Source organism: Leucoraja erinacea, chromosome 9 (genome assembly GCF_028641065.1).
Source record: "Leucoraja erinacea ecotype New England chromosome 9, Leri_hhj_1, whole genome shotgun sequence".
NCBI classification, from domain to species: Eukaryota; Metazoa; Chordata; class Chondrichthyes; order Rajiformes; family Rajidae; genus Leucoraja; species Leucoraja erinaceus.
This window is the reverse complement of record NC_073385.1, coordinates 36,546,029-36,565,095: the sequence shown is the minus strand read 5'-3', so window position 1 is coordinate 36,565,095 and position 19,067 is coordinate 36,546,029. Positions and strand designations below refer to the sequence as shown.

General features: G+C 43.0%; 1 protein-coding gene across 2 annotated transcripts in view; it reads left to right on the top strand.

Annotated features, from left to right (window-relative positions):
* nkx2.9 (NK2 transcription factor related, locus 9 (Drosophila)) overlaps positions 1-19,067 on the top strand; it is a 92,085-nt gene that overhangs the window by 43,530 nt on the left and 29,488 nt on the right. Inside the window, exon 3 of one of the 2 annotated variants that reach the window (XR_008724002.1) lies at positions 9,410-9,538. The exons of the other annotated variant lie outside the window; for it this stretch is intronic. The gene's annotated coding sequence lies outside the window, so the exon portion shown is untranslated. The remainder of the gene's footprint in view (positions 1-9,409; positions 9,539-19,067) is intronic. 2 annotated transcript variants of the gene reach the window in all.

Genomic DNA, 19,067 nt, shown 5'->3' with positions numbered 1-19,067 from the left:
TTCAAATTAGATAAGACTATACATAAATAAAATCAAGCCAACCTCAAGTACAAAAGTGAAAGCAGAGTGAAAGATACAGTGTACAGAATATAGTTCTCAGCATTGAGGGCAGCAGTTCCAGAGACAAGGTCCAATGTCTGTAATGAGGTAGAGGAGAAACAGATTGTACTCTACCTAATGGAAGGACCATTCACACGCCTGATAACGGAGGGGAAGAAACTGTTTCTGAGTCTGGTGGTGCCGTTTTCAAGCTTCTGTTGCTTCTGCCTGATGGGAATGGGGAGAAGCAGTAATGATCGTGGTCTTTGGTTATGTTGGCTTCTTTCCCGAGGCAGCGTGAAGTTTAGATGGAGTTAGTAGTGAGAAATATGGTCTGTGTGATAGACTGGGTTACATCCATAACTCACTGCAGTTTCTTGAGTCTTGACCAGAGCTGTTTCCAAACCAAGCTGTGATGCAACATGACAGTATCATTTTCCATGGTGCATCTGCAGAAGTTCATAATAATTTTTTGAGTCATGCTAAATTTCCATCTCTTGAGAAAGTAGAACCATTGGTGTGCCATTGGTGTGCCTTCTTGGCTGTTACTGCAATGTGGTTGGTCTACGCAAGATCGTTGGTAATATTTATTCCAAGGAACTTGAAGCTCGCAACCATTTCCACTTTGTCATTTCCATTGATGCTGATTGGGGCATGTACTCCACCATGCTTCCTGAATTTGATAATTAGCTGACATTGAGGAGTAGTTGTAATCCTGACACCAGGTCACAAGGTAGTGTATCCCCTTCCAGTACTCTGTCTTCTCGTTGTTCATAATCCAGCCCATTACAGTGGTGGCATCTGCAAACTTGTAAATGCAGTTAGAACTGAATATGGCCGCACAGTTGTGAAGGTATCTGTGCTGGCTCACAATTGTTTTGAACATGATCTTTCAGAAATTGTTGAGAATTTCAAATATTTAAAAACCATCTGCACTCTGAAATTTAAAAAAAAATATATATATATATATAATTGATATATAAGTTGTAAGTGAGTAATTAGTGTACATAATTACTGGCTAACAAACTTGATGGCCCAAAAAATGTACCTTTGTCTGTGTGGATTGACATTTCCTTATGTAAATATTTCAATATTTTATTTGGACATTAACATACTACAAAATCTATTTCTTAAAATTTGTTATTGATTATTTCAGCTTCTACCTTAACCTCAAATAGACGCTATGCATTTTAAAGACATTTGGACAGGTACATGGATAGTTTAGTTTAGTTTATTGTTACGTGTACCGAGGTACAGTTAAAATCTTTTTTTAGTGTTATAAATTATTATATTCAAGCCGTCCACTGTGTACAGATACACGATAAAGGGAATAACGTTTAGTGCAAGATAAAGTCCAGGAAAGTCTGATTAAAGAGAGTCCAAGGGTCTCGAAATGAGGTAGATGGTAGGTCAGGACTGCTCTCTTGTTGGTTCAGGTGCCTGATAACAGCTGGGAAGAAACAGTCCCTGAATCTGGGTGTATTTGTGTTCACACTTCTGTAACTCTTGCCTGATGGGAGAGTGGAGAAGAGGGAGTGTCTGGGTTGAGACTTGACCTTCATTATGCCTGTGGCCTTGCCGAAGCAGTATGAGGTGTAGATGGAGTCAATAGATGAGAGGTTGGTTTGTGTGATGGTCTGGGCTGCTTCCACAATTCTCTGCAATTTCTAGTGGTCTTGGATGGAGCTGTTCCCAAACCATGCTGCGATGCATCCTGATAAAATGCTTTCGACTGCGCATCTGTAGAAGTTGGTGAAAGTTGTTGGGGACATGCCAAACTTCCTAAGCCTTCCAAGGAAGCAGATACGTTGGTGTGCTTTCTTGGCCATTGCTTTGATAAGACTAGTTACCGGTGATATTTACTCCCAGGGATTTGAAGCTTTCAACCATCTCTGCTTTGTGCAGTTAATGTATACCGAGGTATGTGTGTCGTTTCCCTTCCTGAAATCAATCACAATCTCCTTTGTTTTGCTGACATTGAGGGGAAGGTTGTTAGCTGGACACCAGCTTACGCGGTTCTCATAACCTGATAGGAAAGGTTTAGAGGGAAATGGGCCAAATACGGGCTGGTGGGATGGGTGCAGAGGGGGCATCTTGGTCAGCATGGGAAAGATGGGTCGAAGGGGATGCTTCAATGCTGTATGACTAATTGGTCAATAATCTTCTGTTTTGCTGTTGAATCAGTGCCATTACTGACATTCCATTGTGAGACAGGGAGAGAAAGTGGTTTGGAAAACAGGAAGTTAATAATTGGAAGCACATTGCTTCATCAGCAACTTGAAGATTGACTGATTGAATTGATTGAAAGATACAGCATGAAAATAAGCCCTTCAGCTCACAGAATCCATACTACCCATTGTTCATACTGATTCTATGTTATTCCACTTTTGTAACCACCTCTTACACACTAGGAACAAGTTACAGAATCCAATCAACCTACAAATCAGCACAACTTTGGAATGTGGGAGGAAATCGGGGCACCCGGAGGAAATCCATGCAGTCTCAGGGAGAACATCCAAATACCACACAGACAGCACCTGAGTTGGGATCGAATCTGGGTCTCTGGTGCTATAAGGTAGCAGCTCTTCCAGCTGCACCACTGTGCAATCTAGAATGTATCCCAACTCAAAGGGATTCCATTGATTCAGGGCCAGCACAAGTGTAACGGGGAATGTGCGGGATACGTTTTTTACACAGAGTGGTGGGGGCCTAGAATGCACTGCCAGGGGTGGCGGTGGAGGCAGATATGATAGTGATGTTTAATAGGCTTTTGGATAGGTGCATGGAAGTACAGGGAATTGGAGGATATGTATCATATACAGGCTATTGTGATGTTTAACTTGGCATCATGTTCAGCACAAACTTTGTGGACCAAAGGGCCCATTCCTGTGCTGTACTATTCTATATTCCATGTCCAATAACTCACAGCCTGTCATCAAATCAGTCTGCAGTGCATTGGTAGTAGTCAGTGAGAAGTGTCTGCTGACAACGTGGCTCTTGACTTCAATGGCCAATATTTGAACACACAATTATCATGCTTGCATTGAATGTCGAGCAGTCAATTATTCTGCTTAAACTGGAATACTACTGCCAGAACTGCAGTGTTGGAGCATTGTTTAGTTTAGTTTAGACATACAGCATGGAAACAGGGCATTTAGCCCACCAAGTCCAAGCTGATCAACCAGTTATATGTTATCTAACTTTCATATCCACTCCCCACACCTCAGGAGCAAAATACAGAGGCAAATAAACTTTAAAATTCATACGACTTTGGGATGTGGCATTTTTCTGGTGCAGTTAGGCAGCAGCCCTATGAGGTGGGCCACAATGCCGTCCCATTGTAGAGTGGGCTTCAAGATTTGATATTGTTGTATACTGCCCAATCTTGCCCTAACCCAGGAGGATGAGGTAAAGGAGGCAACAGCTCAGATTGCCCGTTTCTAGCCAGTCCGCCCAGGCACAGCTCAGCCCGTTGCAATACAATTCAACAGAAGTCCAGTTCTCCATTTACCAATGATTCAACATTTTCCTCCCTTCAGCTACTTCCATTCCCTTTTGCCGTTGGATCATTCTTGTGCATTCCCAGTACATGTCCTCCCTCTGATGTTGCCTGTCCTTGTCGTCCTGAGCAGTGCTGCCCCCCAGTGGCTGCAATACGGAGGGGGGAAGGCAGCTTTAGCAACTGCTACCTTCTCCACCTTGCATCTCCAGCAACGTCCTCCAGGTCAATGGCTATAACTACCAGGATGGGACTTGCTCTGCCTCAGGTTGTGCCGTTCTTCATTGAACCTAAGTGTAACGATTCCCAGTTGCCTGCCAATTACCACTGTCCACAAGACCACTGCTCTTCCACAGGTGCAAGCTGCTTTAAGTGATACAACTATCCCTAATCAATGCCAGCTATTCACAGAACTGAACCCAGTGCTGAGACACTGCCAATGTATCTCTGTCAGAATCATGGAACCACATTACAGGGGGAGCATCTTTAATACGTAGCCTGTAAAGGTGTCAGAACTTGACTCATTATCATCCTTCCTTTGGCCACTTCGAACTTGGTAGCAGATGTTTATCATGACACCCACATCCCACAGAAGGTTATCTCAGATGTCCATCTGACAGGTAGCCAGATGGTCCACCCAAGTGTGATCTGAAAATTCATATATTCATTCTATTCTGTAGCTTCCATTAGAATAACAATCACGATCACAATAATACTTTATTAGCCAAGTATGTTTTGCAACATATGAGGAATTTCATTTGCCAAGTCAGTCATACAAATAAAAAGCAACAGAACACACAATTTAACACATTTTACACAACAGAAAACACATTTTAACTTAAACATCCAGCACAGTGACTCCTCCACATTCCTCACTGTGATAGAAGGCAATAAAAAGTTCAATCTCTTCCCTTTGCTCTACCACGGTTGGGGGCCTCGAGCCCCCTGTTGACGGGATGATCTTGACTCCCTTAGCTGGTGGTGTTTTGGGCCCTCCGCGTCGGGGCAATCCAGCTCCTGCATCGAGGGGATACCAGCTCCCTCGTGCCGGGTGATCGAACCCCGTGTCTGGGCTGGTCGAGCCTCTGCGTTCGTTGGAGCTCCCGACTACTCTCTCCCGATTGTGAGTTCTTGGTGGTATGTCCACAGGCCATGGTTGGAGCGATCCCAGGCAAGTGATCGGCTCCGGTCTAAAATCCGCGCCTCACGGGGGGGGGGGGGGGGGGGGCCCAAGGTAGAGGCTGTAACAGTAACCTTCTCAACGTCAACATGCGGGACCCTCCTCTCTCCCATAACCAGGGTGCAATGTCACACAGGCCAAGGCCTGCTGGATCACCTGATTGATAACCATTTTCACACCTCACCTGCATCCACTTATCATTTGGTACACAAAAAAGCTCCAGGGCCTCCTCCATTACCACATGCAATCTGGAGGAACAACGCCACATTTTCCGCTTGGGTAGCATACAACCCAATGCTATGAACATTAAATTCTCCAATGTTAGGTAACTAACAGACAAACATCCCTCCCACTTACCTCCTTTCTTCCCCCTCTCTTCCCTGTACCACATCTGAATGTGCACCCATTTCTCACTTTCCCCTTCCCCCTATCCTCTTCCACCTATATTCTTTCCTCTGGCTTCAGATTTCATGCATCCTCTATCTTTCTCTTCTTAACTCACACTTTCTGTATTTCATCTCTGTCAACCACTTACCGATCAAAATCCAACCTCACCTGCATCCACTTATCATTTGCCTGGCTTTGTTCCGCCCCCACCTCTCTTCCAGCTTTCTCCCCTCTATATAATCAATCTGAAGTAGGGTCCTGACTTTGAGCATTGCCTACCCGTGATCTCCAGAGATATAGCATGACCCATTGAGATTCTCTGGGGTCATGTATTGTTTTTTGGTAAAACAGCATCTGTAGTTCCTTGTGTCTACTTAAAAAAATGTTGACTTGCCTCGATTGGGCATTAAAGTGTCAGCGTGAACAGTTTAGTGCAACAATATTACATCACGCATGAGACTCAAGGTGCTGTGCACAACTTTAAAGTGGCAGTGGGGAAAGTAGAAATGCACCATGTGGCTGACTCACAAAGTTCCTGGACTTTGAGTATTTAATTGTTTGTGTGTGATGTAAAACTTTCTTAACATAACCACTTAGCAAACATCTCCATTTGGTTTTATGGAAGTTGTTTGGATTTTGTTGGTCTGAAGGCCCAACATTATGCAAGTGGTGCTTCTTGCAGATGGCACTCTATTTTGAAAGTACTCAATTGCACCTACAGTATCTGTGGAACATTATTTTATTAAAATGTTTTCTGTCTTATTTACTACTCATTGCAATTTAGATGATATTTCAGTGGGATAATTGGAGCAATAACTACACAACAAGGCTGAAATTGGTTCAAAGAAAGAGATTCTACCCACACATGTTTTGCATTTTACATCTGAATAAAAATGAAAATGTGTTAGTGATCTAGTGAGTGTTATGGCAAAATCTGGCATATTACTAAATAAAAAACAGAAAACTGGACATTTATAAGTATTCTCTTTTAGGTTTGGTTGTTGCAATGGAAAGTAATGTTGTAATGAGCTATGTTTAGAGATATATTAATGTAGTTTTTCATGAAAAATCTTTGAATAGTTTATAAAATCAAACTGATTTTGCAAAATCGCAGCTCATCTATTTGCTGGTGACTTACTTCTTATAGCAATCATGTCACAGCTAATAATCGTGTGTGAAAGTATCATTTACCACTAATTGTAAGGACTTCTTAACTACTGATGTCTGCAATTGCACTCACATGCAATGTAAAATAATACATTCCTGTAAACTTTGCGTACAGGATTAATTCCTCATTGGGTGCTTTACAGTGGAGTAGTTTTTACAAGAAAGACAATATGGCAAATCATAAATTTACAGGCCTGTGAATTCCTGGCTATCTGCCCCGGTGAACATTGTTCCAATGTTCCCTAAGAGCCAAGTATCTCCAGTGCATTGTATCCGTGGCCAAGATGTCCTGTTAGACCTCATTAATATTGAGGGAGACAACATCTGATAGTCCTGGAACCTAACTCGGGTGCACTAATGATCTTGGATTGATATCCTGGAGTTGAGACTTAAAGGCTGTGACAATATCAGAGACAGAGATATTTAGGAGTGGAAGGTAATTTGGAGACAGATCTTCATTTTTTAACTAGTATTCAGATAAATTACTTGACACAATTGTATTGAAAACAAATGTTTTAATAAATCGTTTTGAGTATATTTATGGTGTAATGGCAAACACAAGCTAACAAGGAACCATATGGTTTTGTCCATTTTGTGTCATGTAAAGAGACTGACAATGGGGTCATATTCTTATGCCAAATAATAGATGAAGAATAAAAGTGTTGGAATAAGCCAATGCTGCATGTCTTACTGCAAAGTTTTGTGTCTTTGTCCAAGATGCATTAACAGGGGCTTGATGTTCTAGATAGGTCCATGCAAAATCCTTTACTAAATCCCAAAGTTTTTATATGTGCTGGCCATCCCAACTTAATGCATTGCAGAGTAGAATTGCACAACGAATAAAAAAATAATCTTCTATTTTATTAGCTGCTAACACTATGCATGAAGAATTGGCTGCTTGTGGACAGCACTGTTGTACAGATTGTAGAACCGCTGCCTTGCCACTCCAGAGACCTGGGTTCAATCCTGACCACGGGTGCCATCTGTGTGGAGTTTGCAAGTTCTCCCAGTGACCTCTGAGTGTTACGTTTTCCTCCCACATCCTAAGGACTTGTAGGTTCTATAAATTGCCCTCTCACACTCATGACTTTCACCATGTGCATGAACACCATGTTTGCATCCAATTGGCTAGAACTCACGTTGTGAGTGCTGAGGATTGTTTTTCAATTTCAGGAAATTCTTGATTAATGTTGGTCAGAGGAATATCCGTTAGTATGCTCACACATTCTATGTAACTTTGGGGTAATTTACAACAATACCTTTCTGGCTGGAAATTTGCCCGCAAGCAATGCCTATTAGAAAGACACTTACTGCCCATGACTTTCTGAAATGATTGCAGCATGTGCCTAAATTTCTGATATGTGCTACTAATGGGTAAGGTTCCCCACTGACAGTGCAGACTTATAAAATCACCCCCGGTCAGTTCAACAAATGCACAACTTTCTTTTCCCCTCTCGTCAAATGATGGGAGATGTTCATCATTCCGTGCCAGTACAAACATTCTGAAGCATGTCTTCAAGCATTAGAGAAAGCGTTTAAGATTTTCGAGATAGGCAGGATGCCCTCAAATGAATTTCCTGACAACTTGTTCACTTTACAGATTATTTCTCCCTATAGTGAGTGGACGCTTCAAGATTTGTGCCAGCTGCATGGGGCCTTTTCCAAATTGGATGAATATTTAGTGTTTCCTCCGTCTCAGCCCACAACATGTGGTCTGCTTTTCGGAGCGAGACAGGAATGAAGCCACCAAAATATTTCTTACAATGATGTAACAAAGTTCGCACGATGAAGTCTGTGCGCGTTCTGATTGCGGTTAACTACATTAATGTCTTCCCCTGGGTAAATAGTGGGGACAGAAAAACGATGTTTCTGCACAGATGGAAAGGGTAAGGGTTGCTTAAAAGGATATCACTCATACTCTAATTATACTGGCTCTGGATGTAATTTGAAGCTTAAAGGAAAAGGCAACACAGGCTCTGATATTAAAGGAAATCAAATTCCAAGTTCATGATCAGTAACAAACAACGTCACATGTAGCCAATTGCATTGCCATACATTTAGCCAACTTATGAAATTCCTGTGCAGAATGCCTGCTATATTGAATTACTCAGAGAAGCTGATCTCAGAAACAATTATATAGTATGAACCTTTGGTGCACAGGCAATTAAGTCTCCTAATAAAGATGGATCAAATTCAGACACAGCTCACCAGGTGATTCTCAATATGTCACGCAAATTCGACCATTATTGCATGTGCACCTTGTTTAGCACAGCATAGAGTTGTTGTATACACCTTATGATTAGTTACAGATGACTATAAGAGGCACTTAAGAGACTTTTAGATCACCATGTGAATATGCAGGGAATGGAAGGATATAAATTATGTGCAGGCAGATAAGAGTTGGTCATGACATCATGTTCAGCACAGACATTGTGGGCAGAAGGGCCTGTTCTTGTGCTGTATTGTACTATGTTCTGTGTTTATATTATGCACTATTATCCCTGCAAGTCTATGAGAAGACCGCAACGCATTTTATAAAAAGACTGATTTCATCATAGAATGTTCAGTTGGACAGGTCTGTCTGTTGCTGGTAGAACTGCTGCCTCACAGCAACAGAGATCAGAGTTTGATCCTGTCCTGTCTGCTTGGAGTGTGCATGTTCTCCCTGTGAATGTGTAGATTTCCTCTGGGTGTTCTGGTCTCCTCCCAAATTCCAAAGATGCGTGGGGTTGTTGATCAATTGCCCTCTGTAAATTGCCCTGAGTATGTAGGGTGTGAAAGCAAAAGTGGGATAATATAGAACTAGTGTGCTTGGACAATCCATCATATGTCCAGTCAACAGAACAATGAGAGTTTACTTGCTGTGGCTTAGCAGGCCTGTAAATGTAATAATACACAGATAATATATATTAATCAAAAATACAATATACTATTAACTGTAATACAAGGTAACCATAATAGTGCAAAAAAAAACAAAGTTTGTCATGCAACCTGAGACACTGTCCGTAGAAGATCATAGTTGCTGAGGTTAATTTAGAATTTAGAGGCATAGCATGGAAATAGCCCCATCGACCCACCAAGTCCATGCCGACCACTGTTTACCTATTTACACTAGTTCTATGTTTTCCCAACTACAGGCAATTTACAGCATTCAATTAACCTACAAACCCACACATCTTTGGGATGTGGGAGGAAACCGGAGCACCTGGAGGAAACCCACGTGGTCACGGGGAAAACTGGCAAAATCGACAGAGACAGCAATTGAGGTCAGGATTGAACTAAGGTCTCTGGTGTTGTGACTATTGTGCAGTGTTCAAGAGCCTGATGATTGCTGCGAAGAAGTTATTCTTGCATCTGATGGTCATAATTTTCTGGCTCCTTTCTGGTACTTTCTTCCTGATGGTAGGAGTGAAATGAGAGCATGGCCATGGTCGAGTCGGTCTTTAATACAGTCCTTTTGAGGCAGTGCCTCCTATAGATCCCCTCGATGGCAGGGAGGTCAGTGCCTGTGATGGACTGGACAATGTATGCTGCTCTCTGTAATCTCCTTCATTCCTGAGCATTTGAGGTGCTGAAGCAGGAGCGATACAACCAGTCACTGAGATCTCTAGAAGTTCTACATCTGTAGAAGTTCAATAGTGCCATATTAAATTAGTAATTAGTAATAATACATAATAATAATATTTAGTTTTCTGCAGTTTCCGGATCGCCTGCGTGCCCCGGGACTGGCTGCAGTTCCCAGATCCCTCGCGTTCCCGGGACCAGATGTAGCACCCGGGTCTCCTGCCCGGGGACTGGCTGTAATGCCCAGGTCGCCTGCGAGCCCCGGGTCTAGCTACAGTTGCGTTGTCCGCTCTCGGCGGTCGCTCACAGCCACCCTAGCTACTGAGTGAGTTGCTGGCATGATCCCCGACCCCCTCCTTCTCAAGGCTCCTGCCCTCCCCGTAACTTTATCCCTGGTGGCCCAGCCGTGCTGATACGGGCCGGATTCCCCACACACTGTGGAAGGAATTCGCACCCCGCCGCGGTGCTGTCCTTTTACAGCCGCTGAACTGAGGGATAGCCAAGTCTATCTTTCTTGGCTAATAATCTAAACTTCGGCCTCCAAGACGCAGGTACAATTTCGGGCCTTATTTTCGGGTAAAAAACAGCGTCTTCATTGCCGGGAAATACGGTACATCTCCATTTTGTAATGTTAAAACATGTCCCATCAACACACAGGCATATGATTGAGGAACAGAAATAGACAACTCAACCCCTCAAGCTTTTTCTATATCAGTCTAGTTGAAGAGTCTTGACCCCAAACATTGATTATCCATTTCCCTTCCCAACTTCTATCTGTTTCGCTGTGTTCCTCCAACTGCTCTATTATTTGTAGATTCCAAAATCTGCAGTTTTTTGTGCCCGCTGTTTAATAACATTATTTAACAACCTCAAGTCTTCATCCCATCTACCCATAGTAACCTTTCAACCTGCCCCTCGTGCTTGTCAAAAACCTATTTACCTCTGTCCAAGAAATATTCATAAACACTGCTTTCTGCCCCTTTAAAGAAAAAGACAGTTCCAAAAACGGTTTTCTTTCCGAGAAACACTTTCTACATCTCAGTTAGAGTGATGTAGAGCTAAAGAACACACTGACTGGTATTTGAAAAAGACCCCCACAGAAGGAAACATCCTCTCCACACCTATCCTATCAAAACACTCAAAATCTTGTTTTCAATCAATTTCTCATTCTTCCAAACTCCAATGGATAAATCCCAGCCTGTTCCATCTTTCACCATCAGTCAAGCTGCAATTCAAGGTATTAGTTTATTAATTATTCTCTGAATTCTCTGCATTAACTTCCTTCCTTAAATAAGCAAGCAGTACACTGAGGCATAATTAGTGCTCTATATAACCTAGGCATAATCCCTCACTTATGTATTGGTATTAATATTGGTGTACTATTGTTTACTATTGTCATTAATTGAATTGAATTATGGAAAACTTTTTATTGTGTGACATCCAGGCAATGATGCTATACATGGGTATATCAGGTAGTGCAAAAGAGAACATGAACAGAACATAGTGATATAGCCACAAGGAAAATGCAGTTAAAAAAATTGCAAAAAAAGGGCCGCGACAAGGTAGATTGGAAGATCAGCAATTAGTGCTTAATATATCTGATATCTGTTCATGAGTCTAATACAGCAGGGAAGAAAGCTATTCCTTAATCTGGTGGTACATGCTATCGAGGTTTTGTATCATCTGCACAACAGTAGAGGGGAGAAGAGAGATTAAACTAGGTGTGAGTGATCCTTGATTATGTTGGCTGCTTCACCGAGGCAGCATGAAGTAGAGATAAATCAGAGGGTAGGATAGGGGAGAGGCTGGTTTGCATGATGAACTCGCCTGTATTCACAGTCCTCTGCAATTTCTTGCAGTCTTGGGTAGAGCAGTTGCCAAACCAAGGTGTGATGCATCCCATGAGGATGCTTTCTGTGGTACCTCTGTAGAAATAGGTAAAAGTCACTGGAGACATGTCAAAGTTCCTTAGGTTGCTGAGGAAATAGAGGCGTTGGTGTGTTCTCTTGGCCATAGTGATAACATTGGCCAATTTAGTATGTGACAAAATGGAGGATTTCTGCCTTTGCAAAACCTGCTTGGCATCGTTCTGCGAAAGCTGCAAAACCATGAGGCTCATGGCTCCAGAATGTCTGGGTCCTGGGAGGAAGCTGAGTACAGGGTGATGTCCAGATGTCCAGATGTCCCCTCAATTGTTAATATGTATGAGGGTTTTACAGAAAGAGCTGAGCCTTGCTGCAAATGCATGAACAGGATTGGTTGTGGAAAGGTCTGTTATAATACTTTAGAGAGCTCGGAAAAAACTTTAGAGAGCTCGGAAAAATGCTGAAAAGCAGGACCTTCAGGGTTGTTATCTCCGGTTTGCTTCCAGTTCCTCGTGCTGGCGAGAGCAGGAACAGGGAGATACGGGACCTGAATGTGTGGCTGAGGAACTGGTGCACGGGGCAGGGATTTAGATTCTTAGATCACTGGGATCTGTTTTGGGGTAAGGGGGAACTGTACAAAAGGGACGGATTGCATCTTAACAGGTGTGGGACCAGCATTCTGGCAGGCAGGTTTGCCACTGCTACACGGGTGGTTTTAAACTGAATAAGGGGGGTGGGGTGTCGAATGGGATAGTGGAGGATGGAGTTAAAGGGAAAGGGTTTCTTAAATGTATGAGCGTAGAGACAGAGGGGTGTAAAATGAGGGTAGAAGCAATAGGTAGCAAGGTGAAAAGTAAAAGTGGCAGGCAGACAAAACCAGGGCAAAAATCAAAAAGGGCCACTTTTCAACATAATTGTATAAGGGGTAAGTGTGTTGTAAAAACAAGCCTGAAGGCTTTGTGTCTCAATGCAAGGAGCATTCGTAATAAGGTGGATGAATTGAATGTGCAGATAGCTATTAATGACTATGATATAGTTGGGATCACGGAGTCATGGCTCCAGGGTGACCAAGGCTGGGAGCTGAACATCCAGGGATATTCAATATTCAGGAGGGATAGAGAGAAATGAAAAGGAGGTGGGGTAGCGTTGCTGATTAGAGAGGAGATTAACGCAATGGAAAGGAAGGACATTAGTTTGGAGGATGTGGAATCGGTATGGGTAGAGCTGCGAAACACTACGGGGCAGAAAACGCTGGTGGGTGTTGTGTACAGGCCACCTAACAGTAGTAGTGAAGTTGGAGATGGTATCAAACAGGAAATTAGAAATGCGTGCGACAAAGGCAAAACAGTTATAATGGGTGACTTCAATCTACATATAGATTAGGTGAAACAAATTGGCAGGGGTGCTGAGGAAGAGGATTTCTTGGAATATATGCGGGATAGTTATCTAAATCAACATGTAGAGGAACCAACGAGAGAGCAGGCTATTTTAGACTGGGTATTGAGTAATGAGGAAGGGTTAGTTAGCAGTCTTGTTGTACGTGCCCCCTTGGGCAAGAGTGACCATAATATGGTTGAGTTCTTCATTAGGATGGAGAGTGACATTGTTCATTCAGAAACAATGGTTCTGAACTTAAAGAAAGGTAACTTTGAGGGTATGAGACGTGAATTGGCCAAGATTGACTGGCAATTAATTCTAAAAGGGTTGACGGTGGATATGCAATGGAAGACATTTAAAGACTGCATGGATGAACTACAAAAATTGTTCATCCCAGTTTGGCAAAAGAATAAATCAGGGAAGGTAGTACATCCATGGATAATAAGGGAAATCAGGGATAGTATCAAAGCGAAGGATGATGCGTACAAATTAGCCAGAAAAAGCAGCATACCGGAGGACTGGGAGAAATTCAAAGACCAGCAGAGGAGGACAAAGGGCTTAATTAGGAAAGGAAAAATAGATTATGAAAGAAAACTGGCAGGGAACATAAAAACTGACAGCAAAAGTTTTTATAGATATGTGAAAAGAAAGAGATTAGTTGAAACAAATGTAGGTCCCTTGCAGTCAGAAACAGGTGAGTTGATCATGGGGAACAAGGATATGGCGGACCAATTGAATAACTACTTTGGTTCCGTCTTCACAAAGGAAGACATAAATAATCTGCCGGAAATAGCAGGGGACCGCGGGTCAAAGGAGTTGGAGGAATTGAGTGAAATCCAGGTTAGCCAGGAAGTGGTGTTGGGTAAATTGAATGGATTAAAGGCCGATAAATCCCCAGGGCCAGATAGGCTGCATCCCAGAGTACTTAAGGAAGTAGCTCCAGAAATAGTGGATGCATTAGTAATAATCTTTCAAAACTCTTTAGATTCTGGAGTAGTTCCTGAGGATTGGCGGGTAGCAAACGTAACCCCACTTTTTAAGAAATGGAAAAAGAGAAAAACGGGGAATTACAGACCAGTTAGTCTACCATCGGTAGTGGGGAAACTGCTAGTTATTAAAGATGGGATAGCAGCACATTTGGAAAGTGGTGAAATCATTGGACAAAGTCAGCATGGATTTACAAAAGGTAAATCATGTCTGACGAATCTTATAGAATTTTTCGAGGATGTAACTAGTAGCGTGGATAGGGGAGAACCAGTGGATGTGGTGTATCTGGACTTCCAGAAGGCTTTCGACAAGGTCCCACATAAGAGGTTAGTATACAAACTTAAAGCACACGGCATTGGGGGTTCAGTATTGATGTGGATAGAGAACTGGCTGGCAAACAGGAAGCAAAGAGTAGGAGTAAACGGGTCCTTTTCACAATGGCAGGCAGTGACTAGTGGGGTACCGCAAGGCTCAGTGCTGGGACCCCAGCTATTTACAATATATATTAATGATCTGGATGAGGGAATTGAAGGCAATATGTCCAAGTTTGCGGATGACACTAAGCTGGGGGGCAGTGTTAGCTGTGAGGAGGATGCTAGGAGACTGCAAGGTGACTTGGATAGGCTGGGTGAGTGGGCAAATGATTGGCAGATGCAGTATAATGTGGATAAATGTGAGGTTATCCATTTTGGTGGCAAAAACGGGAAAGCAGACTATTATCTAAATGGTGGCCGACTAGGAAAAGGGGAGATGCAGCGAGACCTGGGTGTCATGGTACACCAGTCATTGAAAGTAGGCATGCAGGTGCAGCAGGCAGTGAAGAAAGTGAATGGTATGTTAGCTTTCATAGCAAAAGGATTTGAGTATAGGAGCAGGGAGGTTCTACTGCAGTTGTACAGGGTCTTGGTGAGACCACACCTGGAGTATTGGGTACAGTTTTGGTCTCCAAATCTGAGGAAGGACATTATTGCCATAAAGGGAGTGCAGAGAAGGTTCACCAGACTGATTCCTGGGATGTCAGGACTGTCTTATGAAGAAAGACTGGATAGACTTGGTTTATACTCTCTAGAATTTAGGAGATTGAGAGGGGATCTTATAGAAACTTACAAAATTCTTAAGGGGTTGGACAGGCTAGATGCAGGAAGATTGTTCCCGATGTTAGGGAAGTCCAGGACAAGGGGTCACAGCTTAAGGATAAGGGGGAAATCCTTTAAAACCGAGATGAGAAGAATTTTTTTCACACAGAGAGTGGTGAATCTCTGGAACTCTCTGCCACAGAGGGTAGTCGAGGCCAGTTCATTGGCTATATTTAAGAGGGAGTTAGATGTGGCCCTTGTGGCTAAGGGGATCAGGGGGTATGGAGAGAAGGCAGTTACGGGATACTGAGTTGGATGATCAGCCATGATCATATTGAATGGCGGTGCAGGCTCGAAGGGCCGAATGGCCTACTCCTGCACCTAATTTCTATGTTTCTATGTTTCTAATGTTTCTAATACCACTGTTAACTATGTTGCAGGGTCTATGCACTGTTATCTTGTGATTGGTCAAGGCATGGAGTCTTGCCTGAACTGTTTATTTTACCTGGTTAAATGTTTCTTTACTTAGGGGAACTGTCTTCCATTAGAAACTTTATGTAGAAACAATGTAATGTGATATTTTGCGATTGGGTTAGGGAGCTGTCAATTAATGTATTGTATGATCTTTACTTATGATTGGTTGTAGGGGTTGCCCCCCAACCCCCCGTGTATTTCGCGCCACGGGTACGATGCTGTATATAAGAGGGGACAGCACATGAGTCTGTGTCGATCTTCTGGGGTAGCACTTGGGACTATGCTGACCATCCGGAGGTGTCTATTCGCACGAGGCTGAAGAGCTTGGACAAGTAGAGACAAGGTTCTGACCCGTGGTGTTGGTTAGGTATCGTATAGGAAGTGTGCGTAGACAAAAATGCTGGAGAAATTCAGCAGGTGAGGCAGCATCTATGGAGCGAAGGAAATAGGCAACGTTTCGGGCCAAAACACTTCTTCAGAATTGTGTTTGTGTTTGAGAAGAAAGAAGTTTTAGTTGATCCAGTTACTGAACCAGACTAACAGGGTGAGATTAGGAACCAAATTACAATACCATCAATAAGGTTGGAGCAGGATAAAGTGTTGGTGATATTTACACCCAGAAACTTGAAGCTTTCAACCATCCCCACCTCAGCACCATTGATACAGACAGGGGCAGGTACTCAACCCTGCTTCTTCAAGTTGATGACCAGCTCCCTAAAATTGCTGTCTTTGTGAGCAAGGTTGTTGTCTTGGTGTCATGCTACTAACCTCTCTGTCTCCTTCCTGGACTCCGTCTTGTCATTGTTTAAAATACAAATATGGTGGTGTCATGTTGTAAATGGAGTTAGTACAGAATTTGGCTGCACAGTCATTGGTGTGTAGAGGGCATGGAAAGGGGATGAGTATGCTTCCTTGCTGGGCACTGGTGTTGAAAATTTTCACGGAGAATGTATTGTCGCTTATCCTTACTGATTGCCATTTATGGGTCAGGAAGTCGAGGATCCAATTGCCGTGGGAGTGCTGACTCCTAGTTCAAGGGGTTTTGAGATCAGTTTGGTTGGAAGTATGGTGTTGAAGGCAGAGCAATGGTCAATAAATAAGAGTCTGATGTGGGTGTCCTTGTTATCCAGATATTCCATGGATGAGTGTTGGACCAAGGAGTTGGCACCCGCTGTGGACCGGATGCATTCTAGGCAAAGTTCAGTAGATCAAGGCAGACTGTGAGGCTTTAGTTAATGTGTGCCATCGCCAGTCTTTTGAAGCACTGGATCTCAGAGCCACCTGAATGGTAATCATTAAGACATTCTACCTTGTTTTTCTTTGGCACCAGGGTGATTGTGATCTTCTTAAAACAGGTGGGAACCTCAGTTTGTAGTAGGGAGAGGTTAAAGATGTCCAGGAATATTCCTGCCAGCTGGTTTGCGCAGGTTCTGAGGCCATGGCTGTGGACTCCATCAGGACCAGTCACTGTCTGCGGGTCCACTCACGGGAAAGCTGATCTGACGTGTTTGATGGCGACCAAGGGTACTGACGGTCCCATTTCTCCAAGGGATGATGACGGCATTCCACCGACATTCTGTTCAAAACAAACATAGAATGCACTTACAGTAGCTCGTCGGGGAGTGATGCATTATTGCCAGCAATTCTGTCTATTCAATTTCCCTCGCAATAGGCAATTTCATTCCATTAACTTTCTTAATAACTTGCAGAATCTGCATCCTAGCCTTTTGCTAGCATGCATTGCACCCTCCTGCAATCTCTCACCATTTCAATATATTTTTTTTAATGTTTCCTACTGAAATGGGCAACTTAATATTTTTTTGCCCATTTTCTTCCCCAAGGAAACCTTATTATGTTCTTTACATGATTTACTTTCCTACCTGTCTTTGGGTCATCAACAAATAATTTGCACTCTGCCTTCAGAATTCAACTCATTGAACTCTACGCACTGAACTTCAAAGGCAGCATACAGCATAAAGATGCAACTACCTTCTCTCCTAACGGACAGTTATTGTTCAAGAAAAGATTGTAGGTAAACCAACATTGCTTGTGAGAACAGGATTCCCATTCAGTGGAGAGTTTTCTGCTTGAATCTCATTGACTTTTATTTTACCAAAATGCCATATCCAAAGTTGATCAAATAATGTCTGGGGTCAAGGCATCCTGGTGGATTACTGACATGGTAATGCCACACTGGCAGTGGCAATCAGCGCAATTTGATGGCATTGTTAATGATAGTTTGAATGATTGATGGAAAGAAACAGCATTGAAACAGACCCGTCGGCCCACCTAGTCCATGCCGGCCTGGGTTCGATCCCAACCTTGGGTGCTCTCTGCATGGAGTTTGCACGTTCTCCCTGTGACAACATGGGTTTCCTCCGGGTGCTCTAGTTCCTACTAAATCACAAAGACGAGTGGGGTTTATGCCCACAGTGCATACAGTGCGCAGGGAATGGATGAGAAAGTGAGATAACTTAGAACTAGTGATTTGATTTATTATTTTATTATGATGTAGAAGGAGGCCCTTTGGCCCATTGAGTCCCTGCTGGCTTTCAGAGCATTTCCAGCAGTGTCAATTCCTCTGTTAGTTCTCTGTAACCTATCCTGTCCCACTGGCCCAAAAACTGTAGAGGAGCCTAGTGGTGCAGTGGTAGAGTTGCTGCTTATAGTGCCAGAGACCTGGGTTCGATCCTGATTCGGCTGCTATCTGTAAGCAGTTTGCATGTTCTCCCTGTAACAGTGTGGGGTTTCTCTTGGGTGCTCTGGTTTCCTCTCAAATTCCAAAGGTTTAAAGGGTTAAACATGTAGATTTATAGCTTGGGCAGCTTACAACCCAGCAGTATGGATTTGATTTCTCTAACCTGAAGTAACGCTTGCTTTCCCTCTCTCTCCGTCCTTCCCCCACCCTAGTTCGCCAACTAGTTTTACTGTCCTCCTGATAAACTTTACTGATTAATGCCCTCACCTCAGCTAACAATGAACCATTCTACATTTCCTTGATCATCGTCTGCTTTGATCTGTCATTTTAACAACTTACCCTTCCATATCTCTATTCTCCCTCTTCTCTAACTGAAGAAGGGTTTCGACCCGAAACATCACCCATTCCTTATTTCCAGAGATGCTGCCTGTCCCGCTGAGTTGCTCAAGCCTTTTGTGTCTATCTTTGGTGTAAACTAGCATCTGCAGTTTCTTCCAACACATTAGGTTTATAGGTTAATTGGCTTCTGTAAATTGTCCTAGTGTGTTGGATAAAACTAGTGATCGTTGGTCAGTGTGGACTTGGTGAGCGAAAGGGGCTGTTTCCACACTGTATCTCTAAAATTAAACACTATGGGGTAATTGGTAGTGGCCAATTAATCTTCAAGCTTATTAGAGAAATTAGAGCAGTCGGGAGCAGGGTGAATGTGTAAACACCTGATATCAAGATCGAACCAAAATCATTGGAGCTGCGA